This window comes from Balaenoptera borealis (genome assembly GCF_965194805.1).
Source record: "Balaenoptera borealis genome assembly, chromosome: 3".
NCBI classification, from domain to species: domain Eukaryota; kingdom Metazoa; phylum Chordata; class Mammalia; order Artiodactyla; family Balaenopteridae; genus Balaenoptera; species Balaenoptera borealis.
The window spans coordinates 133,940,298-133,967,305 of NC_138866.1; the positions used below are offsets into that span (position 1 = coordinate 133,940,298).

The window sequence follows — 27,008 nt, forward strand, 5'->3', positions numbered from 1 at the left end:
ACATTACTGGCACTCAGGGGTCCCCCTTGGATCCTCTTCCAGTCACTATCCAGCGGTAAAGGTAACTATACCCTAAATTGAGACAACATAGATTAATTTTGCCTAGTTTTGTCTTTTATGTAAATGGAATCATAGAGTATGTGTTCTTTTATATCTGGTTTCTTCAACATTATTTGGAAGTGTGTTCTAATTTATTTTTTAAATAATTGCCAAGTAGCTGCATTTCAACTATTAGTAACAAAATACTTATAACTCCTCAAAATTGTCTATGGCACTCCCAATGTGCTAGGATGGTGAAATTGACAAACAGTGGTTGAAACAAAATAGAGACTCAAACAGGTTATACAGGGCCTTGTGCAGTTGGCCCCAACCTGTTCCTCTAGTCACACCTGTGGTTCTCGCCCCACTCACTGTCTTAGGAGCACCACCTTTTGCCTTACATATTCATTCATCAAGCCCCATCTTTTTTTTTTTTTTTTGGTCAAGCCCCATATTAAATGTTGGACCTGTGCAGGCTTCTCCACCTGTTTTGAACCATTAGATCTTACATGCTTGATGTTCTCTTCACTGTGCTCTTTCCTGTATTGTAGCATTTGTCACATTATGTTTTAATAATTTGCCAACAGTCTCCATTTGCCATGCTCTTTTTACATTGTCCCTCGTGAACAGCATCATGTCTGCCCCATTATTATAAACACACCACAAATGTTGAGCAAATGAGAAGAGATCCTCTCCAAGGACTTGATAGTCTGCTGGGGCAGACAGGTGTGCAGAGACCTAAAATCTTTAACGCATATATCAGTCACACTTCCTATATGCCGGCTGCTGTTCCAAATGCTCTGATAATCCTCACAATAATAGGTACTATTATGATCCCTATTTTGCAGATGAGATTAACTTGGTAAACAGGTAAAGTGGCAGAGCCGAGACAGTGGATCTAGTCAGTCTAGTTCCAACCTTCTCTCCATAACTGCCTGTCTTCAAGCAGAGGGTGATACATGTGCACTATTAAAACTAACGTTGTACTATGTGTGGTAAGTGGTATGAAGAGAAGTCATGCTGGCAAGCTATGCTGGGGTCAGAGCATCCAAGACCTTGTGTGCTGTGCTAAGGAGTTTTGACTGTTTTGTAGGCAGTGGAGAGCCAGTGTGGTTTTCAAGTAAGTGACTGGTTTTGTGTTTGAAGAAAGTGACTACCATGGCAATATAATGGTGAGGCAGACAAGTAGAAAGATTGAAAAGAATCCTGGGGAAGTCCCACTGGCATCAGGGGCAATGGGAATGGAAGAGGGGGAGCAAGGCCTTCTTGCTGAATGCCTGCATCAGGCCCCCTCCCTCCATAGATCCACTAAGACATGAGAAAAGGAGCAGTGAGACACACAAGCACTGACTGAGCAGTCCAAGAAAGCCAAATCCTTAGCAGGTCTTTGGACTGAGGAACAGGCACAGCTGAGGACAGGGCTACCACACTGAAATGGGATTAATTAGACACATACTGAATGTTGAGAACCACCACCACCGCTAACCTTTTCCCCCAGGAAATTAGAAGAGAGTTCTGTGGAATCTGACACAGATTTAAGAGGAAAGATCTAAAGATACATTGTCAGGGGGGGTTCCCCAAAGAAATTACTCGGCCAAGTCTCCCAACTATGAAGCCCACAGTCACAAACCACCCATGGGCAGTTTCTAGTTGGCATTTATGTGCCCAACTCTTACATAGGAGTGAACAGCCAAGGATCACGAGGCATTTGCAGAAAGTCTCTTAACGTGACAGACAGAGGCCAAAACAAACAAGACAGATTAGGCAAGGAGCAGATTAATCTAGTAATATCTTCAGATAAATGGTTGTAAAAGATAATACATAAAAAAAAGAATATTCAGGAGGAGAAACAAACTTCTTATAAGTGAATAATGCAATAGCAGAAATGAAAAACTCAATAGCAATATAGTAAGTTGAGGAAATCTTCTAAAAAGTATAAGAGCAGGACAAAAAAAAAATTGGAAAATAACGAGAAATGACAAAATTTGAGGACAGTTCACGAGGTTCAATAACTGAATAGCAGAAGTTCTAGACAGAAAAGTGGAAACAGAGAGGGAAAAGTACTAAAGTAATCCAGGAAAAATTTCCAGAACTGAAAGACTGAGTCTTTCAACAATGTGTGAATATATAACTGGAAAAAAAAAATACACCTAAATTTTACAAAGGAGGGAGAGGATCAGCCTGAGACAGGAGCTGTTTTCTCACTCGCACCTGCATGGTGGAGATGCAGCTGCTGCTGTTCACGGAAATAGGGGAGTAGATCGTTACAGTCTCGAGGAGGAAAATGAGTTCCATCTTCACCTGAGTGATTGGGCACTGTCTTCAGCACATGTTGATGCCCAGCAGACAGAGAGAAATCCTGTGTTGAAAATGAGAATATCAGCATTAGAGCAAAACATAGGAGTCATTTGCCTATGCATTATGAAAATCATAGGAGAAGGTCTAATTTCCCTGAGACTAGAGAGAGGAGGAGAAAGAGGTCTGGATGAAGAAGGAGAGTGAAAAAAATTACAGAGGCAAGAGAACAAGGAATACTTTGCAGAAATTAAGGTCAGGTAGGGCTTTGAGAAGGGAAATGTATATGGAGTTTAGTATCTGAGAAGAAGACGCTGGGCGTTTTGACCATCAGGAAGCTGTTGGTCACTTGTGACAAACCAGCTTTAGTTGGACCTGGAGAGAGGAGAGGGAGAGGAGGTAGAAACCACAAGGACAGTGATTTTCAACTTATTTGTGTTTTCGGTGCCATCTGAATACTGGGATTTGTTGTGACACCTGTGAAATGACTGTGTCATCACTGACTTGAATGCCATCCCCGGAGGCAAAGGTCACCAAGCACCTGCTGGGATTCTGACCTGCCTCCTGACCTCTCCTCAGGGCACATGTGGCCCACTCATGCTGCATTTAGCCCACTTGGACTGCCCAGGGGTTTGGAAAAACTTGACCTAAATACTGAACTTTACTTGGTCTTTTATGAATTGTCATTTGTGACACCATATAGAGTTGTCTTGCTTTATATTAAAATACTCATTTGAAAATTGTGGTTGATAAAATGCCTTTTCTGACTATATTATTATAGGTCAGACTAGCAAATCAACTGTAAGATTTTCTAATTATTCTAAGGAAAGTGGAGCTGAACAAAGCAGATCAAAGCCTTTACAGTTAACCCCATGTATCCCCTCCTAATTATACAGCTCACTAGTATATTTTTTAAGATATAGAAAAAACAGGGATCCCCTTCTAAATTTGCCATTGACATTAACCTTTTCGAGAAGATTGACTAAACTGTAGTACAGTTACTGTGTTGGGTAAAATACATGTTTATATATACCCTGGATTGCTTGTGGGTTTTTTTTCTCTTTGGGACTTTTGCTATTTTTTCAAAGAAAGTACAGTTTTCTAATACTTAGAAGAAATGAGAAATGGAATGTGATCAGGGTATGATTTCCTTTCCAGTGAGAAAAGTTCAGGTGTTTTTAGTCTGGTTTGAGACAAGAGTCTACCTAATCATTGAAAGCCGCAGAGTTTAAAACATGGGTTTACATTAAAGATATTGTCTAGGAGTGGGGATTGGGATTGTCTGTGGCATCATGATAGCATGTGGGGTTTTTTTTTAAAGTGCTTTAGACCTCCTGCCAGACACATTTCTCCCTTGAGGCCCACAAAGTGAACACACCAGCAGCACATTTATGATTGCTTATGACTTTGTTTTTTAAGTTATTTAACAAACTATAATAAGGAAGCACAGGTTTTCCTGCAGCTAAACTTTATTTTATTTGCTAAGAAAGGAAGTTTATTCTCCATTTCTAAATTGCTGACTTTGTTCATTTCTGTAAAACATAAGAGTAGTATAGCCCACTACTGTAAAATAGAATTGGATTTTTGACTGCCAATTTTCCTATAAATTGCCTTTTAAATTTTTTTTCTGATTTTGCTATTTTTTTCTGTAACAAAGTGGAAAGATTCCCCTTACTAGATTGTTGACAAGTAAATCATTTTTGGTGTCATGGAGCATTCTTTGCTTGAATATGGCATATGTCCTCTTGTGTGTCACTTTTAATATGTATAATGAATGATTTGATGGTTATATGGAAGTGAAAATGAGTGGTGAACTAGAAAATAAAATTGATTGGCAACAGCTTTTCCACTATACGAATGAGTTTTATTAAAAACTAATAGTGAAATCAGAGTAACATTTAGGAGTAATCACAAACAGCCTGATTCTCTGAAAGGTCCGTATGGCCAAAAAAGTATGTCAGTACACCTCCAGATGGGGATTTGGAAATGGATCTTGAACAGCACTCTGTACTTCCTAGATCGGCATGGAGAGAGAAGAAACAACCAAGATCCATCAGAAGTATTTCTTTTAACAGCATTATAAAAAGTTAGTTAACAGTATTGTTTATTTTGTTCTTTAATAGTCTTATGGAGGGTGGCAAAGGGCCATCTGCAGCAAAGGTATGTCATTCCAGGTGTTATGGGTCAGTGGTGACATACCCACCATGGGAGGCTGGATTCACAAACACAGTAGCATGCCATGTGGGATAGTGATAAGTAGAAAATATGATGCTAGAACTCTTATGCCATCTGTGTTATACACCCGGGCTGTGCAATTTGATTTGTGGACCAGCTGATGAAAAAGAAATCACTGTAGTATCTCAAGAAAAGTGCTTTTGGACCATCCAAGACCAGAGTTTGAGGCTCCAACTGTATTATGTGACTTTTAATCTAAACCTTTGGGTATGAGTCCTTTGGTCTGATCATGTACAAGCAGCAGACAATAAATAAATGGGCTTTATATTATAAACAATCAAAAAGTTGTTCTCTTCTAATAGTTGAAAAGTTGTTCCTTTTTACTGAAGTATAGCATACATAGTTTTAACCTTAAAATGATTTTTCTTGTCATAAATTACATTTTTGCCATTACAGTTTATTCTTTCTTGTTATTTCCTTTGTTTTCTCTTGGGTTGCAGATGGGTTGTTAGTAATTTGTACTATGTCTTGTAGTTATTTGGAAAACATACCTACTTTTTTAACTATACAAATCATTACCTTTTATGCTTTCAAAAAAAAATGTTTGAAAATTTCTTTTTCATCAAAGCCAAGACTGAAGCCATAAGTGTAGACTCCATTATATGCAAATTTAGTTCACTTTCACTTTTCCTGCCCCCTCCAGTTTTCTGGCCATTGTTAATTTCATCTGAATTCATAAACCAAATTGCTGCTCCCCCAAAATTTGTACATTATATAGCTTCTCCCAATTTTACTTTTGCCTTTTACATTCCATTTTATTATCACCATTATATTTATTTATTACTTAGTCTTAACTCTGTTTCACAATGTGTCCAATGAACTAATCTCAATTTTGGTTCCTCTTGGGTAATGTTTCCATGAAGGAAGTCTAGGGTATGTCTCTCAGCAATTTTTCTAGGAAGGGGGATATATTTTCTGAGACCTCATATATCTGAGTGTCTTTTGGTTGCCATTCCTTTGTTGACCTGAATAACAACTTGTCTGAGAATAGTTTTTGTGTTACAACTTTTCTTAAACCATTGCCATTTTGCTCTTGTTTTCTATCCTTAGCTTCTGGAGAAGAAAGCTGAGACCAGACTCATTTGATTATTTTTAGGTTAACTGATTTTCTGATGGATGCATCCAAAATAATTTCTTGTCCTTGAAATCCAGAAATTTCCTGAGGTTCTGACTACATATGGTTCTCTTTTGAGTATTCTTGCCTAGAATAAGATGAGTCTTACATACCATCCCAGATATGTTTTCTAGGTTCTCTTTTGCCATTCCTTCAGTATTCTTTACATTTCATTTTTAAATCATCATTTGTAAATTGAGTTTCTGCTTTCTAATCTCCATGCTTACTTTCCTCTCTTAACACCCTCATCTTTGTTCTTTTTTCTGAGTGTTTTGGTGGAATATCTGAACTCTTTCCTTCTTCATACCTGATTTGATCTTCTACAATGTCAGTTCAGCTCATCATTACGTCCAAAGCAGGTGTTAAATTATGGTTATTTTTCTACTTCCTTGAAATCTCCTTTCATCCATCTCTATTCATATATTACCTGCATCCCAACTCCTTGTTTTCTTATCTCATCCTGAGCTCTCCTTGATGCCTTTTTGTTTTTATTTCATGAAGAACTAATTAAGACTTACCACTTAATAGGACTTAATCATTAAGTTGCTCATTATTAAGAACATAATTTTCTACATTTTTTGTGCGCTCAAATAGTAAAAATAGCTGTCATTTTCTGAGTGCTTAATTTTTCCAGATATTATGCTAAATGCTTTCTAGACTTTTTTTCCCCTCATTTAATCCTCAGGACACCCTGCAAGGAGGAATTATTACCCTTATTTTACTCATGAGGAAAGTAGCATTTAAAAGGACTATTAAAAAGCCCAAGGTCACACATCCCAAAGTTAATAAGTTGAAGAGTTGTAGTTTAAACCCAGGGCTGTCTGACTCCAAAGCCTGTTTTCCTTACTACACTATACTATCTTCTCTATAAATGATTTTCATAGGTTTATATTTAATAAAATATTCAGAGGAATAATACTCCCCCTTTTACTGGAGGGGTTTTTTTCATTGCCCCATTTTATCTATCTTCTATTTATGATCTATCTCTGTTAATTCAACCTTGTAATGAGAGATCACTGCAGACCTGGGTTTATGTAATTATTCTAGAAGTTTCCTCTTCCTCTCCTTACCTCCCAAATTGTGAACAGTCTGTAGGCCAGTTACAATGTTATTTTCCCCCTAGAAACGTTGTGTAGTTGAGTAGCAAGGGAACTGGGTTTGGATTCACGAAAAACCCAGATTCAAACCCCAGCTGTGCTATGTACGAGCTGTGTAGCTTGGGCAAGTTACTTAGCCCCTCCGTTACATGCCTGTGTTGCGAGGTCAGTGTGCCTATTACGAGAGGTGTAGGCCCAGGTAAATTCCTGCCACCAAAAGCAAGCTGTTGTTACTACGGTGCAGCGTGGTGGCCTGTTGGGGCTCCCTCTCGGCCCCACCCAGGGGTCCCACGCCCTCAGGCCTCGAGCGGCCCGTGTCCCAGGATGCACCGCTGCGCTGACCGCCCAGCCCGGCTTAGCGATTGGAGGCTCGACCTCAGGACAAAGGAGGAGACAGGTACGTGGGAACGATGCGGCTCAGGGGCCCTGCGGCCGGGTGTGCGCCGGGCGGCCCGACCTCACCGCCGGGAGACGTCGCTGCGCAGGCCGAGGCCGAGTCTGGGTCCCTGTGCCCACGCAGGCCGAGGCTGTGCCCCTGTCCCCACGCAGGCTGTGTACCGGGCCCCTTCCTCGCCCAGGCCGAGGCCGAGTCCTGCTACCTGTCCCCACGCAGGCCGAGGCCGCGTCCTGGGCCGAGTCTCTTCCCCTCCTGCTGCAGCCCCTGCTTACCAGGCCTTGCAAAGTCGGTTAGGCGCGTCCCAGGGCTACAGTGCCAAGCAGGTTTCCATCTTTGCCTTTGTCTTTGCCTTCATGGGTTTTTGTGAATTGCTGGGTTGGCTCCAACTTCTCACCCAGGTGAGTAGAGGTCAAGCCCAGATACCTGCCGAGTTCAAAGTAAGGGAACCTCAGAGACTGTCGGGAAGTGGACTGAAGGCCTAGACTTGATTCCACAGGCCACTGTGGCCTTTGTACTCCTGTCCGGGACATCTTTCTGTGTGGGCTTTTTCTCAGGTGAAAGTTATTATCCCTATGTGACTTTAAACAAACTCTAACAATACCCTTTTATTTACTCTAAAAATTCAACAGAATTTATCAAGGACCCAGTATGTGCTTAGACCCAGTATGAGATCTGGGTGCTGGCACCTCAATAATGAAAAAGGCACCCATCCTATTCCCCATAGTCATAGTTTGGAGGCCTAAATCACCCTCCGATATTTGATGCTTACTCCAATTTTTCTTTTACCCCATCAGAAAATGTTTTTAAATCAGCTGAAATGAGGGGAGGAAACATCTAAGTAGTATGTGGAGTTGTAGAAAGGGTAAGTCGATCCAGTTAGGTTGGTTTGGGCACTGTAAATCGTGCCTCATAATCCATTAATAGGTCAGTAAACCAATTTAGTAAGTCCAGACCAGCATTTTTCTAAAAGATTAGACTAGAATAGACAATAGAGTACATCAAAAATAGTATGGATAAGTATTGTTGTGCAAAACTTTGGTTTCAGTTATATATATATTTATAGGTGTATTTGTACTAGGTTGTGATGCAAAATGTATTTATTGTGAATTACATTTTAAAAATTAAGTTACAGGTTTAGATCAGGACAAATATGTTATGTATATACAAAGTACCCTTGCAGTAGTAATAATCTATCTTTTTTTTTTTAATTTTATATTCTTTTTTTTAAATTTTTATTTATTTATTTATGGCTGTGTTGGGTCTTCGCTTCTGTGCAAGGGCTTTCTCTAGTTGCGGCAAGCGGGGGCCACTCTTCATCGCAGTGCGCGGGCCTCTCACCATCGCGGCCTCTCTTGTTGCGGAGCACAGGCTCCAGACGCGCAGGCTCAGTAATTGTGGCTCACGGGCCCAGTTGCTCCGTGGCATGTGGGATCTTCCCAGACCAGGGCCCGAACCCATGTCCCCTGCATTGGCAGGCAGACTCTCAACCGCTGCGCCACCAGGGAAGCCCATATCTTGATAACAATTATTTGCAAAGATTGGAACTATGAAAGAGTCAAATGGTATTTCTGCCCTAATTAGCTTCATGTTTGATATTTACTTTACATGGTATTAGCATGGCATGTATTTGGATATCTGATCCATCACATTCATTATAGATCATTGCTGATGTGTAAGGAATGGAATGGCAGAATTGCTCCAATATACGAGATCAGACACTCTGGTGGTTGCCGATTATAGAAGCCACAAGCCATCATTGTTACTGTGAAAATATGCATGATTTATAGGTTATGTTTGTTGTTACCATGTGTGACCATATGAAGATCTTTGCTTTACATTGTCCTTGCTAAAAGCCAGCGATGAAGTTTAACAGTCTGAGAGTTTTCTGTTCTGTTCTAGTTATGATGTTACTTTCTCTGAAAACTTGATGCAAAGCATATCTGAGGTCAAAGGGCTTTTGCTATTGAAAGATGTTTTTCTTTTCAGCTTTGATAAAAGATTTTTTAAAAAAATAAATTTATTTATTTATTTTTGGCTGTGTTGAGTCTTCGTTGCTGCACACGGGCTTTCTCTAGTTGAGGCCAGCGGGGGCTACTCTTCGTTGCGGTGAGCGGGCTTCTCATTGCCGTGGCTTCTCTTGTTGCGGAGCACGGACTCTAGGCGCGTGGGCTTCAGTAGTTGTGGCATGCGGGCTCAGTAGCTGTGGCACGCGGGCTCTAGAGCGCAGGCTCAGTAGTTGTAGCGCACGGGCTTAGTTGCTCCGTGGCATGTGGGATCTTCCCAGACCAGGTCTTGAACCCGAGTTCCCTGCATTGGCAGGCGGATCCTTAACCACTGCGCCACCAGGGAAGACCCAAAAGATTTTTTTTTAATTTTTGACTAAAATTTAAAGCTCTTAATTCTTACTGTAATAATTATTTTTTATATTTTGTATTTGTATTTATTTGTTGAATGATTAGTTGGTTAATTTTGATTTTAAGGATTTAAATAACTATAAGTTTGGACTATAGTTGTTGAAACTAATTTCCCAGTGTACAATTTATCCTCTGATGTTTAGGCCAGACATTTAATTGTAAATGGCTAGTATTTTATTTTGCAAATGGGCCTTGCAGACAGTTTAACATGATCAAGCAAACTATTATATTTTTATTTTAACCATGCTTACTGGTGTAGTAACTGCTATGATAGGAATTCCATAAATGTGTGAATGAATGAACACTATAAATTATTCATGTTAACATTTGGTGATACATATTATTAGTTTTTAGTAAAACAATTTTTATACCTGGAAAGGTTGTGTAGTTGCATAGCAACTTTTAAGAGAAACTGGTTTCTTTTAAGAGAAACATATTTGGCAGGTTTAGTCCAGAGAAATTATAAGGCATCTATTTTAAATGAGATACGCGAATAGAAGTCATCTTGTCCTATAGGACACTTTCAAACAGCACCTAACAGTGAAACAAGTTATGTGACATCTGAATTTCTAATTCAAAACCAGCCTAACACAAAAGAGGTTAAAAAAGGGGGAGGGCGTATTATTTTTCCTTATTTGAGGTCTCAGGAGAAGCCAGTGAGGGGCATTTTATAATCAACTTGGTATGTGGTATTTTGCTCATATCCCTTTAGTCTCTTTCAAAGTGTTAGACCCCAGCAATTGCTGTGTAGTTCAGCTGATCTGTTGATAGTCTCCCACAGAGAGAGAGCAAATGACTGCGGACATTCAGGGAATGTTCCTGCTTTTTCCAGCCATAGCCAAAGCTTGAGACTCTTAAGTAGCTAGAAAGCAGGGACCATAGCTGCCTTGTTCACTGTGATTTCCTATTTTCAGGCACATAGGAAGTGCTCAATAAATAATTGTTGAAGGAATGAAAATACCATGGAAGGAGGAAGAGCAGCAGCAGAAGGTATATATAGCTTAAAACATGGGGGAAAGAGTATTATCAGATCCTTAACTAATATTTATTGAGGGTCTCCTATGAACCTGGTAGTGTTTCTGGGCTCATGGGCTGTTTACAGCCTAGGGGAGACAAGGCACATATTGATCAAGTTGTGTTACAGGAGGATTTTGTGCAGTACTATTAAAAAATGGGGCTGCACATAAAATGGGGCTAATGGTGTGATTTGGATAATAACTGGAAATAGAGAGAGAAAGGTTGATTCAGGTTGATTTGAGAGGCAAAGTTTCCCAGAGGAAATGGGTGGGGCTGGGATAAGGAGGGATCACAGGTGGGGCATGAGCATAGGCAGTGGCTCAGCCCAAGGGGAGATTGGTATTGGGGTACAGTGGAGAGTAAAGCGGGATAGCCTGGGTGGAGATTATATTTTGAAGGAGAGGTTAGGAAATAGATAGTCATGGAAGTTAGATTTCATGTAACCAACATAAAGAAGCCATAAGTTCTGGAGCAAGGAAGCATTTTGTTGAAGACTGTTTTGAGAGTACTTGGTAGCTGCAAGCAGGAGGGCAGCTCTCCCTCAGGGACCAGAAAGGGACAGGAAGCAGCCCCCCAGTATTGGAACCTCAGCACCACTTTCAGTCACACCAGGATGTTCTGGTCACTTTGGATGCTTTGGTGGCACAAAAGCAACTGATGAGGGGAAATGCCTTTGGCCTAGAACTTCACTTTAGGAGGGTCTGGAAATGACTAAAGGGTGACCAAGTGTGTTCAGCTGTCACAGAACCACACGTGCTCCCTCCCAACCTCAAGCCTGTCTGTGTTTCTAATGCCCTGTGGAGTAACAAAGTCTTTTATTAACAAGGAGGCAGAAGTTTGAGTTCTTGTTCTCGGGAATGAGTCTTAGTTGCTGATCTCATGAAATTTAGTCCAGCTTGTGTTTTCCATAAAGCACTCCATCCTGATTTTTAAAAAATTGCTCCCTAAAATTCATAAGCTGAAGAAAGGTACCCATCTTTGGGGGTCTCAGGTTGCCAAGTACATCTTCTCCCAGTTCTTTGTCAGCAGATGGCATGTAGGGTATGGGGTAAGAGGGAGAATGGGAGGGAAAAGATAGACAGTAAGCTCCTTGAGCTCAGGGGTCTTGTGTTCATCTTTGTGTTTCAAGCAGCTTATATAATAAATGTGTTGAATGAATGATGGCCAGATGGATAAGGGGCATTTTGTTTCCTTACTGTCTAGTCACACATAACATGGTCTCAATGGCCCAGATATTTATTCAAACACTCATCTTCTTCCTACCTCCTCTTCCTTCCTACATGTTTAGTGCTGATGCAACTCATAAAGCACATGGAATGCCCAGCACAATGCTGGATAAAGGGACTGTAGATGTTAAAGCTACCAAGTCCAGCCTTCACAGACTGAGATAATCATGGGATTAATGATTTTGAGGATGAAAAGTTTATCTGCCCACTCCAGTCTGATTCCTGATGCCATACTGTGTAGTCTGAGCTCCTCATTTAAAATCCATGGCTTACACTTGCATGCACAAAGGATATGAAATAATAAATTTTGAAGTCCATCTCCTCTATCATCCCAATTTGTACCTGGGTAGAGCATATAAATATACCTGCAACACATACACATGTGTCTGTTTCCCTCTACACTCTGTATAATAGGGTTATTGAACAGTTCTGCTCATTTGTGTGAGTATGCATCTGTGTCAGTTTGGGCAGTCATGCTATATTATTATTCTTGAGATCCTTAGCTCCTTCAAAAGACATAATGTGATGTGCCTGGCACTAGTATGAACCCAATAAATACTTGCTGAATGAGTATTTATTCATTGAATAACAAATGAACAAATACTCTGTTCAGAGAATGGTAATGGGTGCTACTTGGAAACTTTATACAGTCCTTATACTCAAGATTTAATTGGAGAAACTAAGTCTATGTGCAAGAAATAAAGTCTATTAGGAATAAACATAGGAATAAAACCTATAGATTAAATATATTAATAATAATTATTATTATAATCATAGCTAAAATTCACAGAGTGCTTACTATATGCCAGGTACTCTCCTAAGTGCTTTTATGGATATTAACTAATTTCCTGTTTTCTTAACTCTATAAGGTATTGCTGTTATCTTCCCCATTTTGCAGTTGAGAAACCTGAGGAACTGAGAGGTTAAATGACTTGTCTGGAGTCACACAGTCAATAAGAATAAGATCACATAATGAGCACAAAGTGGCAATGGGGCTTAGCAACAAAACCTTTCTGCAGGAGGCGAGTTGAGATGTGGCCTGCCCCATCACTGAGACACAGACCATCTGCTGGCCATCACTGGGGGTGGTAAACGAAGCTGTGGAGAGCCCGCTAACATGATGATGTGTGATCTGGCTGGCACGTGACACCACAACCTTCTCAGAGAATGTGCCAGCTGCATTCTGAAGATCCTTTGCTTCAAATGCTCAATATGTGACAGACTTAAGTCTTCAAGGGAAGACTCTCCCCCTCTCCTAACAAGCTCAAAGTAGAACTGGCCATCTTCTCGACACACAAATGCCGACTTTCAATTTTGAAAAAGCCCAGTGAATTACCTTTGAGAAAGTAACTACCCGTTGTGGTAGAGAGGAAGAGAGGATGGTAAATAGCTAGATAACTGAATGTACTCTCTCAGCACTGAGTGTCCACTCTGCCAAGAACTATTTGGACTCCTGAGGACTCAGCAGTGAACAAGGCAGATGGAAGTCCCAGTCCTCATGGAGCTGCCATTCTAATAGGGAGACAGACAGTAAAACAAATAAGTAAGAGATAGTGAGGAGTGATGAGGGGAAACAAAGCAGGAGAGAGGATGGAGCTTCGGGAAAGGGAGGGCACTTGAGTGCAGGAGAACCCTTAGTTCTGATGATTCTGTCTTCAGTTTCCTCACTTTCTCACAAAGTAGCCTCTCAAATCACCTGTCAGGGACCCTTGCAACACTGGGCCAGGGAAAGTGTGGACCCTGGTGGGTGGGGTAAGGGAGACACAATTCAGTTTCTACAGTCTGTAATCTACTGTGGAGATTGAATCATGGAGACGGGGGGACTATTTTATGTCAATATTCAATCAGCGTAGGTATTTGTGCAGACATTTCCTTGTTTCATTATATCCCACAGGAGTTTTCTCATATACCTATTTAAAGAATACACGGTTTGGTAGCATTTTGAGTTAACATTTCTATCTCTGAGCAAACCTTTGCATCTGAAAAATCTGAAAACGATGAGATGAAACATTACAAGAAAACAGAGTTTGTTGATAGCAAAAGCTCAGAAAATTGGACTGGTTAGGTTAAGATCGACATGGCCAAAATTGTATTCATTATGTTTCTTGGAAGGGATTTTCTCCTTTGAGGAGAAAAGCAAATCAGTTCTATTAAACTTGTATTTTCTTCTCTGGAAAGTTAGACTAAGGTTCAATGTCAAACACAACATGCAGCTTAGAATATCAGAAGCTGCCCCACTTCCCTTTCCTCCATACCCACCCCACATGCAGCTGTGTACCCTCTGTTCCTTGCTAGCAGAGCTGTGGCACCATGTCTAGTTGTCTGCTTCCTGCTGGGACCCACAGTCCATTTTCCTGTGTCCTGCTTCCTCTGTTTTCCTCTTCTGAGATCCTAAGTAGCCCTCCAGAATCTTGATTGGATTTACCTGGGTCCCCACTGCTCTTATCCCCCGCCCCTCTTTTACTCTGTGAAATATCCTTCACGCTCTTTCTTACTTTAGTAACCGTTAGTGACAAGATTGGTCTGTGTGTAAAAACGCATCAGTTTTGTAATGTACCCCCTATTGCTCCCCTCGAAACTTCTCCACTCTTATCAGGCTTAATTGCCTACATTTAATTGTCAGAGGTAATATTCACTTTTTAAAATGCAATGATCATTAAGATTTTAATAAATGATTTAATATCTATAATGGAGATTCAAATATATAAAACTGATTCAATATCTTAACTCCTAAAGTTTTCTCATAAAATGAAACAGTTAAGTATTGCCTAGAAGTGACACCCACATATGCATCTTGCTCTATCATGCTTCCTTCAGGTTCTCTGTTTTCTGTTAGCAATGAACTGATACATTTATCATGAAGCACAAGTGAGAAAGAGAGAAAAAAAAAAAGAGAAAAAGAAAAGCTTTACCTTAGGAGTTCTGGAAAGAACCATGTTTATATTTATTTATCTTCCTCAGAGGAACTCCCAGACATGAGGCTTACATGTCTGGGAGTTCCCCCAATTCACAGCTCCCCCAGGTCACAACTAGCAAACCTCCAGAATTCCTCACTTCCATCCCTCTAGCTGTTGAAACTCAAATTCCTCACTTCCATCCCTCTAGCTGTCCCCTGTTGCATAGGTTTTTCATCTGTCTCTAAAGAAGGAGGAACTACACCTTGACCTTGACTCAAAAAATACAGCAGATGTGAAATTCTTTTAATGATAGAGAAGCTATTGAGCTATGTATAAATACTTCATATTTGATTTGAACATTGTATCTCATCAGTAGATGACATGTATTTAGTTATACAATTGACAAACAAAAAATGTGGTCCTACAATACTCTTTTGGCTTGTTTAATTCTGAGAAAGGGCATCCAGAGTAGAGTTCAGGAATATCCTCTTCCCCAGATATCTGCAGAGCGAAATTGAGTGTTTGATGCCCACAATTTAACTGTTGACAAGTGTTAACTGTTGACAAGTATTGAACAGATCAGCACTGTGCTAAGCTCCAGGAATATAAGGATGTATAAGGCATGTCCCAGAGGGATTCCCAGTGTAGTGGGGAAGCAGATACAAAACCAGCTAAGTTGTAATAGTAGAGTGAGCATTGTAATATAGGTATAAACACAGAACAGGGAGGGCTGAAAGCTGCAGGACTTGGCAGGGGAGTCAGACTTTCATCACTCAGAGAGGGCAGAGAGCAGTCAATGGAAGGGCATGGAAGCTGCCTGTTTGCTTTGCCTGGGAGTTAGTGGGAGGGACAAGAGAAGATTCTGGAGGAGTAGCTATCTCCTCTGCTAAGGAGACCTATAGGAAAAGGTGGCTGGCAGAGCTTTATCAGCAGGGGAAAGAGACATGATAAAAAAAAAAAAAACTTAATTGGGAAGATAATGTTACTAAGTCCAAGCTCGTACTGCTTACTGTACAACAGGCCAATAAACTGAGAAATGAGTTGTTGGGGTGAGGAGTAGCAACTTTATTCAGAAAGCCAGCAGACCAAGAAAATAGTGGACTAGTGTCCCAAAGAACCATCTTCCCTGAGTTAGAATTCAAGCTTCTTTTATACTAAAAGGCGAGGGGGTGCGTTTGGTTGCTGCAATTTCTTGGTACCAGAATCCTTTGTTCTTGCAGAGGTCCAGTCACAATGTTCCTATAAACTTGCAACAAGACAAATGTTATTCTCTGTTTTGCAACTTTTCATCTCCATGTGAATGGAAAAGTGTTATATCTTTAAAGGTCAGAGCCTTGTGAATGAGCTATCCTGTATATTTCAGGCTATAGGCAGCATTCTTAACTTGTAGCCAAAGCAATAGAATACAAGGTTTAAAGAAAAAGAAACAAGATTTGTTCTTCCCTATTACAATAAGTCTGGTGGCAGTTAGAAGATGATAGTCTAGAAATGGATAGTGTGAGGTAATTCTTCATAGTCTCCTGGCAAGATCTGATGAGGGTCTGAACCACAATCTGTGCATTTAGTGCCCACTCTGCTGGAAGTTCACCACCTGCCAGATGAGCTTTAAATTTTATGACCACCTTAATAGAAAAAAGAAAGTCTGGGAAGAGAAAAACAGCCTAGGAGAATTGAGTGAGCAAGTGTTGAGTGAAAGGGCCTTGACCAGTCTTCCTTCTTTGAACTAAATTCATTAGAGAAATTTGAGAAACTATGGAGTTTCAAAGAACTTGAAACTGGCATTTCCCCTTCTCTGCCTCTAGTCAGCTTTTAATTTGCTCTCAGCTATTAAGCTGATAGAAGAAAAAAGCTGTCTTTCAGCAGTTGAAGTCAGCCAATGAGAAGAGCTTCGAATCAGGCATTCAGAGGAGGCAGCACCTCCTGCCCAGACCTCCTGGGAGGCAAGGTTTGGCTTATAAGAAGGACAGGAATAAACTTGTTGAAGTTTTCTTACTTGTCAAAGCACCTTTAAATAATCCATGCCTGCAGTAGTTTCATCTTCAGGCAAGAGAAAGTGAAAATGACCCCAAAAGGTGCAACATCTCAAATAAACACTATAAAATGAGGGACACTTGCCTTTAAAATTGAAGTGCCTCAAGCAGACAAACAACATTTATATTGTGCTACTAATAGGTTTGTCTTTCCTTGTCTGTGATGATTGTTCTTTGAGACACAAATAAAAACAAAGCGAATTGCATCCAACTATTCTAAAAAGAAAAGATGATCTGATTTTTTTTCTTTTTTTGGTCATTTTATGGTTCAAAAAAGGGATTTTTTTTTCAATTGCTAGGAAACAGGTGGAAAAGTTGCATTTCTGAGACTGATGCTCCTTGGTAATGAGTTTTGTGGTGCAGTGCTGGTGGTAGTGGTGGTGATTTAGTTAGCAAAAAGCCCTGCCTGTGTTCCAGGCTTCTGGAGAGTACTACAGCTGTCAGACCAGCTCGGAGGATAGTGCAGGGCTGTCAGCAGTGTTTCAGGTCTCTTTCCGCCACACAAACCCCTTCCTTTTAATACAAACAGCAAGACTGTCCTGTTCAGTAGTTGACTAATGACTGTGTGCACTGAAATGCAATGATGATGAAGCAGTTGATACATTTGTGACTCGGTGTCCCACTGAATTCCAGTTTTCTCCTCTCCAAGTGGTCAAACAGGAAACAACATTGCATCAGGAAGAATCTGAAGGTGCCACCCAGTAGCTGTGCCTCACGTCACTCACTGCCCTCAGTCAGAAATCTTGACCTGCAACTTTAGAGGGTGGGTCTCTGAAAGAATTTCAGAGCTTACACAGAGCTGAGGTGTGTTGCTCTCTGATGAGAACAAAGCTGGCTGGAGCACTGAGAGTCTGGCTCTGTCTTTCTTCACAACCAAGGGGCATCTTTGTGGACTGAGGTTTCAGAAAGGTAGGCACCATCTTGTGGATGTTGTTACTATTTGAGAACCTTCAAAACCAAGTTGGCCTTGGCTGTGTGTGTGTGTGTGTGTGTGTGTGTGTGTGTGTGTGTGTGTGAGAGAGAGAGAGAGAGAGAGAGAGAGTGAGAGAGAAATGATGAAAATGTTTGTCTTTGGCCTGATTGTGGGAGAGATACAGAAAAGAGAGTTTTGAAGCCATTTGCTTGATGAGTTTTACTTCAGAAGTCTTTAGTAGTGGAGAGTAAATGTTGAATTCAAACTTCTACTTCTAACTTGTATTACTTGCTCTTTGGCAAGTTTAAACTGATTCATTGAAGGAACAGGAAGAATTGTTCAGAGAGTGAAATCACATGCGGCTGAACGCTCAATCGGCATAGCTTGGTTTATTTGGAAAGCCTTGACTCAAGCTGAAATGCAAAGGGTCACTGAGGATCTCCAGGCAGCATAGCAAAAGCCATTTCAGAACATCTTAAATTTGGAACAAGGCAGAATTTGCTCATCTCACAGTAACAAGGTTTTCTAAGCTGGTTCTGTCTTAAGGGAGATAGTCTCAATGTCATGTCCAGAAGACATTAGCTGATTAATTCTAAAACTGCCAGCTTTGTGCAGAAAAATGAAACAAAAACAAAACTTTATTTTTTCTAACCCATGTTTAGTGAAGATGTTCTTTTAAGCAATTTTATTTCCTGAAAAGCCTTACACAGAGCAAAGGAAAGAAACCTTTGGGACTCACCAGATAATGAATATTAATTTATTCATTAATCTATAATGTCCAAGGTCCTTCTCTACCATGAGTAAGGATTCAGACTTTAAAGACCTTTCATTCCTCTCCCCTACAAGCCTTTTTTAAAAAGGGGGTTTCCACTTAAATTTTCATCAGTAGAATTGCTGGACAAAGGGACAAATTCTTGAAGGGGAAAATAGGCATATGTTCATACTGACAGTAATTGTGTAGTCTTCCCATTAAAAATATTCTGTCTTTTCTAAAAGCAATCAAATTAACTTACATAAGTTTGAAGATAATTCTGGGTTAGCAAGAATCTGCACTTATTGGGTTCCTGCTGTATGTATATGCATTTCCCATTTAATTCAGTGAGATAAGACTCATCTTATGCAGTTTTCAGATAAGGAAATTTAGGCTCAGTGAGATTTTAGCAGTATAATAGGGAAGTGAGAAAGCCAGAACTCTGTTGCCTTCCTACACACAGATATATATACAATCATATATATATATGATTGGAGCCTTCTATTCTCCTATTGTATTCCATCAGCCCTTTACAGAGTCCTTGTCACCTGGAGGTGTTTCTGAATCCATAAAAATATGCAAATATGTTAATTTGGTATCATAGCAAAAGATCAAGAGTCAATCTATAATTTGCTTCTACTCTTGGGGTGAAGGCATGATGAAGTGGACTGAACATGGGCTAGAAAGGCAGACAGACCTAGATTTGAATAGCTCCTTCCTGCTTACTAATTATGTGACCTAGGTAAGTCAGTGAAATTCTTCAAACCTCAGTTTCCTTATTTATAAGCTATTTATTATAATGTCCATCACATGGCATTGTTTATTATAAGGAATAGAGAGACAAGTTATGCAGAGTGTCATCTGCATGACTGAAAAATGGTAGGCTTTCGATAAATAGTAGTCATTTCTCCAATTATTTGTTGATGCTTTGGCATGCTAGATCCTGTTCTGGGCATGGGGGTATCAGCAGTGAACAATGGAGGCAAGAACCTGCCCTCATGGAGCTGCCTGGTGCTTGTTTATTATATCATCGTGTGATTGACTTTCTTTGAAAATCATGTTGTAATTATTGAGATACTTTATAGTGGATACCACCCAGCTTTGACATAGCCTCTGAAGCAGGGTAGTGAAAGTCCTGTGCCAAGATTCCCCTAAAGCATAGTAAAATCAGGCAAAAAGCAAGAACATCAGATACTTGTTTTACAAAAGTCAGTTTGTTGTGCTAATCATTTCAGAGTTAGAGGTCAGGAAAGATGTGTTTTTATGCACACATTCACACACACACACACACACACACACACACACACACACACACACACACACAGAGTTCATCTGAGTTTTCCTGGGCTCCCAAAGCCATAGCAGAAACCTTGCTGGCAGGATGCATGTGGGAGGAGGGTCTGGCTCCAAGAACTCATGGAACAGAGTGTAGTGTGGCAACCATTCATTTGCTTTGGGCCCCAGGCCATCTGCTCAGGAGCCTTGGGCTTTCCAAGGCCTCCACAGTGTGAATTTAAGGATGCAATACAAAGCTTGGACTGGAGATAATATACCTTTATAAAGACAGATTCAGGACAAGAGTGATTGATTTATTTACTGGCTAAAAGCCTGGAGTTAAGTAGGCCAGTTGACATCAAGAATGGCATTTCGGCATCTGTCCCTAACTTTGAATCCCAGTGAACGGCAGATAATAGCAGAGAGATAGGAGAGGAACACAGGGAAGCTCCCTCTGGAATCAAATGCAATTGTATTCTTCCTTTTCCTGGAAACACCTGTGCACACAATACCACTGACCTTATTGGTCTTACACACCGTGAGTTTGTTTTTATTTAGTTGGTAGACCCAGAATGATTGAAGAAATCTTTGTGTCATCCCAGACAGACCAGAGAACTGGCACTCTGAAAGAAGACTTTCTTAAGTGGCAGGACTTACTTTCCTAAGCCCAGTGCAACAATCAATCTCATCATTTTATGGGTCATACTATGTATAACCTTAAGATTGTGTCTTACAGCAAGGATTTTAAATGATGAAATATAAACTAAATTAAAAGCCTAATTAGAATAAATTAGGGCTTAGGTATAAAAACCTCAAACAGCACATGGATGGAGAGATTAAGAACATTTGACCTTGGGACTTCCCTGGTGGTCCAGTGGGTGAGATTCCACACTCCCAATGCAGCGGACCTGGGTTCAATCCCTGAATGGAGAACTAGATCCCGCATGCATGCCACAACCAAGAAGTCTGCATGTCTCAACGAAGAGCCCGCGTGCTTCAACTAAGACTCAGCACAGCCAAAATAAATAAATAAATAAGTAAATATTTTTTTAAAAAAGAACCTTTGACCTTATACAACACTGTAACAGCCTAAATTTTCCCCAGGGATTTCTGTGGATAGGGGACAGATGTTCCATTGTAAATGGACTTCAGCAATCACTGTATTTTTGAAACAGTTAAATTATTTCCAAATTTCATTATTATCAGACCTTAAAGTCTGAGGAAGCCCAATAACAAGTAGAAGAGAGCTGTGTGAGAGGGAGTTTGACCTTGAGACACATTTCCCCTTTCCCAAGTAGGAGGATTTAAAATTTCTCAGGCAGGGAGTGTTTACATGCTGCTCAAATATAAAGTTAAAGGGTTTTGGTTCATTTTAAAAACCATTTCCTCTTTATTTTCTTGCCAACCTGGTCACTGGAAAGTCTGTGGAGGGCATCTGTACAGTGTTCTAAGGAGTGTGAACTGAACAGACCAGAGGCCTGATGCATAGCTGGCATTCGGTTTACAGAAGTTCCAATTCAATGGAAACTTTCCTTTTTTTTTTTCCTGAATTTTATCTTCAGGAAATACCAGGAAACTAATACGTTTAACCAAAATTTCCAAATCCATCTGCTCAGTATTGGTACACACAAACACACACCACACACACACACAGATGCACATACACACACACACACGACATAGACACAGACACACACAGACATACACATACACACACTACACAGACACACACACACGTTCGTGTGCATGTGCACAATATAAAAACAAAATCAAAAGATAGATACTTTTTGCATGTGTGCAGCAAAGGTTTAGTTCTCCTGTCATAGATTGTGCTGCCTCCTTCCATCCTGTAGCTCTGCCTTCTGAAACATGTGACGTGTGGTCACTGGGCCTGGAGAAGGGAGAAATGGAAGCAGTTTTCTAGCTTTTTTGAAAACTGAGATATAATTGACATATTATACTAGTTTCAGGTATTGTTACATAGTAATTAAATATTTGTATATATTGTGAAATAATCACCAAACATAATTCTCGTTAATGGGAAAACTGTAAAATTCACAGCTAATGCATATATTTAGGTTATTTGAAGAGATAAAATATTACATTAAGGGACTTGAAATAATTTTTATTTATATTTCCATGTTCTAAAATGAAGTGATTAGGGAGGAAAAAGCATATGCCATAATCCATTTGTTCTTTATAGAGTACTTGTGTTCAAGAACAAGGCTTATTTCTTTTATTTTGATTCATTTGCCAGACATACTTTAGCAGATAGTCAATAAATACTTGTTGGTTAGATTGATCCTGACACAGGCTGAACAATAATTATTTCAAGATTCAAGCAAAAATTCTGAGAGCATTTTCTTCAATAATGAAGATGACTTGACATCATTTAATAACTAAATTGGCTTCAATTTCTTCCCCTCAAATTTTGTTTTCTTGCTTGACATCTGATTAAAAATGTAAAGTATGCTGATGCTGAACAAATCTCAAACTGCGCAGATGGGCAATTTTCATTTGTGATGTTCCCACAGGCTCACTGTCACTTCCGACCTTGGGTCAGCATTACAGGGCTTATAACGAGCTCCTCCTGTTCCATTAGCTGTAACTGGCTTTCCCTGACTTGTTTCCAATGGAAATATGCTTTCTGTGGAATGCTGGTCTACAACCAATTGTGGAAGAGAAAACGTCAGAGCATTACTAGATGATGACTGTAAAATAATATTCAAGTTGGATTTTTCTAAGTAATTGTTTCACAGATTACACTATTGCAGTGGTTTTCAAACCTCTTTTAATGATCACTGATGGTAAATACTTCTAGATCTCAATTCAGAACACACACGCACATTAACTGGAATAAAAGTTTCACAAAACAATACTTGATATGTATTGATGTTTTCTCTTCTATTCCATTCCACTCTATAAAATTTCTGGTCATGATCTACTAATTAATTTTGTAGCTGGTAGTGGTTCTCAATACTGGCTGAAAGTAAGAATCAACTAGGAAACTTTAAAAAAAATACTAAAGCCAAAGGCACAACAGACCAATGAAATGGACTAGAGATTCCAGAAATAAACCTCCACTTTACATATTGGACACAATACATTTACTCCAGTACATATTGGACCCTTGATTTATGACAGTATTGATAATATAGGGAAAGAATGACCATTTGAATATCCATATGGAAAAAAACCTTGTTTCTAACCTCAAAATGTATAGAGATCTAAATGTTAGTATGGATGTGACAGGTAAAACAATATAACTTCCGGATCTGTACTGTTCAGTGCAGTAGAAGTTGAATATCATGATTCTTTTGTTCACTTTCAGAGCATCTTTTTCTTTTTGGTCAACCTTAAGACACTTATAATTAAATTTCACTGACGTGGGCTTCCCTGGTGGCGCAGTGGTTGAGAATCTGCCTGCCAATGCAGGGGACGCGGGTTTGAGCCCTGGTCTGGGAAGATCCCACATGCCGCGGAGCACCTGGGCCCGTGAGCCGCAATTACTGAGCCTGCGCGTCTGGAGCCTGTGCTCCACAACAAGAGAAACCGCGATAATGAGAGGCCCGCGCACCGCGATGAAGAGTGGCCCACACTTGCCACAACTAGAGAAAGCCCTCGCACAGAAACGAGGACCCAACACAGCCATAAATAAATAAATAATTAATTAATTAATTTAAAAAATATTAAAAAAAAAAAAATTTTCACTGACGTGAATTACACAGGGGAACTCTGAATCCCCTCTTACAGCATGTGGAGCCAGCAACCTGCCCTGCAGGTCAGCCCAACCCCAGTTCCATCGCTCTCATCTAGGTTCACATGCGGTCCTGCTTTACAGAATCAGACTAGTCATTCATGGTAGCACTAATGGCAACTGTATGTTTTGGCAGAAAAAAATCTGAGGAAATACCCAATAAGTCTTAGTTTAGAGAAGAAGATTTTAAAAAGAAGGCTTAGAAACCCATAGACCCCAGATCAAGATCAATAGAGGAGTAGCCAGCAGATCACATTGGCACATGTTGGACCTCCCCCGACCAGGGAAAAGGGAGTTGGCTCTGTGCCTGACATGGCACTGACCTGGGACCTTGGTACTTGTCAGCATGGTGTTTTCTCTGATTCACAACAGCTAACGGCAGAAATCAGAGACAAATGAAAATCATATAAATATATATGGGACAGAAATTTAAGGATGCCCTTTTGAAAAGAATGTATATTTGAAAAGTCTGGAAACCTAGGGAAATTTTTATTTTTAAATAATATGTTACATTTTTGTATAATATACCCAGAATGTTTTTTCTTCCAGATACTTTTGCAGTCAAAAGATCCCTAATTTTTTATTAAATAAAATATATTTATTTATTTGGCTGTGCTGCGTCTTAGTTGTGGCACGTGAGATCTTCGTTGCAGCATTTGGGATCTAGTTCCCTGACTAGGGATCGAACCTGGGCCCCCTGCATTGGGAGCACGGAGTCTTAACCACTGGACCACCGGGGAAATCCCAAAAGATCCCTAAATTTAAAGCCATGGATTTAATCATTAATCCCCCCCAAAAGTATAATTAATAAATGAAATATTTTCTCTATGTTGCAGACTTTGCAGATACCCTATATGTCTCTCTATGTCTCTGTCTGTCTCTGTGTCTCTGTCTTTCCCCCTATCTACTTAAAATCTGGGTGTTATGCATTTTTTTTTCTTTAAGGGGCTTCTTGCATTAGATAGAGCTAGACAGGAATGACTAGTTCTTTTCAGTTTTGAGATCTTATGAGTTACTTTCTCTTGGTGAGTAAATAGCAAGAGCTAGTGGCCATGGACAGAGGGAGAGGCTGCCCTGGCTGAGGAAGGGAGATGACCCATCCCTGTTTGCTCAAAGGAGGAAACAGTGACTATCCCAGCAGGTGCCCAATTTCCTAATCTCATGCCAGCACTTCTTGCCAGGGGGAAATCTCCCCTTTTATTTATTTATTATTATTTTTTTAATGATTTCTGAGTTAAAGAAGGAAACTGTTGGGAACGTGTAATTGAGATTATTTTTCTGTACTCCTTCACCGCTTCCCTGCCCTCTGCTCTAGGTTCTCACACCCACTGCACCCCACCCTCATCTGAAGATTATGGGAATCTTTGTCATCTTGTTCTTTTCTAGGAGATGTTTCCTTCTGCAGTGGCAGCAGGAAACATTTCATAAGCATATATTTTAAATATTAAAATTGGAGGCTTGCTTCATCAGTGCTCTAATAACACCAAGTCCTTCCCTAAAAGTAACTTGCTTCCTCTTTATCAGTGAGTGAGACAGATGTTCCAGATTCCTTCTTGATCGCGGTGTGGCTCTGTACCCTTCTATAGGTTTCACTCTCTTTCATAAGAGATTCCTTTGGTGACACTGTCCCCGACGGCTACCGTGTTGTAAGAAATCCTGCTGACACTGAGGAAATGAATTACCCTGTCAAGGAAGTGGATTATCCCTCAGAAAAGCTGCTCCCCCACCAACACTTGGTCAGGTAACCTCAATACTGATCAGGGTATTATAGGAAGTCAGTGAATGATGGCTGGCTGTAGTGCCACCTGGAAGTCCATAGTGCTGTTGATGAGGAAATGTAAACAGTGACCACAGTACCAACACCTGCAGCTTACTGGGCACTTACTATACACTGAGTGTTACAAAGTGATTTAGACACATGACCTCATTTCATCCTGACCTAGAGTTTACAAACATAAAAATCATTATACCTGTTTTACAGATGAGGTCATATAGCTGGAAAGGGGTAGGATGGGCATTCAGATTCCCAAACATCTATTCTTGACAAGCCAATAGGCCTTGGGTTCCTATGCTCCTGTCCTGAAATTCTATCCCAGTGTGTTGTGGGGGGAAGGTCTGGGCATCCCGATTCCAGGTGAGTCTGATCATTGGGAAGGTTGGAACTAGGTGACACTATGCAAGACAGCCTCTCCAGGATTTGTCTCCAGACTTTCTGTTTAGTAGAGTTTGTGCCCATTATGTGGGCTTCCTTTACTGAAAGAAGAATATGAAACCAGTTATCTTTTCCCAGTAGTGAGAGATGTGGACATAGTGGCGGGAAGGTAGTTGTGAAGGAGCAGGAGATGTCCCATTCCTCTCCCTTGGAGAATCTTTTTAAACTTAGCATTTAATCTTATTATTTAAACCAGCCTGACATGGGATTCTTGCCCCTACCCAATAAAGTCAGGATAATAAGATACTATCATTACATAACATTGATTCTGTACTTTACCGTATTCAGGTAGAGTACATACATACCTAATCACTCTTAATCCACAACAGGTCTTTGCAGTAGGTAGAATTAGCACCATTTAATTCAGACGAAGATTCAGAGATTGAGTTGTCCAAGACCTAGCTATTGACAGGTCTGGCCCTTGAACAGGCTGTCTGACTCCAGGGCCAAGGTTCTTTCTTTTTGAGCTGTTTGAAAGACAGTGAGCTACTTGAGGTAGTGTATGTAGCACTGCATTCTTTTTAAAAAATTCTTAAATTGCAGGCTTGCGATTTGTATGGTGGTCTTCCTGACCTGAGGCTAAGTGAGTGGGGAGCTTCTGCAGAACCTGCCACAGTGCACAGGAGGGCTTTGCACCCAGCCAATCCTCCAGTTTCTCCAGTGGGAAAACCTGAGACAGAATCAGGGCCTGGCCTCAGGTTCCTCTGTGAGTCACTAGCAGCAGCGAGGTTCTCAACTCCCTTGCTTTTGCCTGCATCAATCCCTTGTGCCTGAGACTAATAACAGCGTAATTTATGAAGCAAGATGTGTGACTCACCAGGCAAGGGAGGAGAGCTTTCAAGGAAGGGCGTGGTGGAGAGGAGCAACATATTTAACAGCAACTGGAAAGGAAATGCTGACATGATGGTAATTGGGTTAAAATTTCTTTACATTGCAGCACCATTGCCTGGTTCCCCAGCTGTTAATTTATATTTTAGACTTCTAAAGTTAACTAAAAAGGGGGGCGGGAACAGGGGAAAGAGGGGAAGGGAATTCTACCTTTGAAGGCAGAATTATCAAATCTATGTAACTTTCTCATAAATTTCTTCTCAATCATCTTGGACCCCTTTACGTTGAACCCCAGGATTTGCCTTCTTCTAAAACTTATCCATTGTGTAACTTCGCTTTACATCCTTCTGATTTCAGTCATACCTGTTTTTCTGCAAGCTCCTATCCATGTTACCAGTCTAAATAAACTTCCTCAGTCACTTACCTCTCTTGTTCCTGAGCTGGCCTTTGGCAGTCTTTGTCAATTAATGACCAGGACAGAGATGAACCAGAGATCTGATAAAGGTGAAGA

General features: G+C 40.4%; 1 protein-coding gene across 1 annotated transcript in view; it reads left to right on the forward strand.

Annotated features, from left to right (window-relative positions):
• Positions 1 to 7,491: 7,491 nt before the first annotated feature.
• Positions 7,492 to 27,008, forward strand: part of CERS3 (ceramide synthase 3) — a 141,776-nt gene continuing 122,259 nt past the window's right edge. The window contains exons 1-2 of the mRNA XM_082386845.1: positions 7,492 to 8,359; positions 8,680 to 17,670. The gene's annotated coding sequence lies outside the window, so the exon portion shown is untranslated. The remainder of the gene's footprint in view (positions 8,360 to 8,679; positions 17,671 to 27,008) is intronic.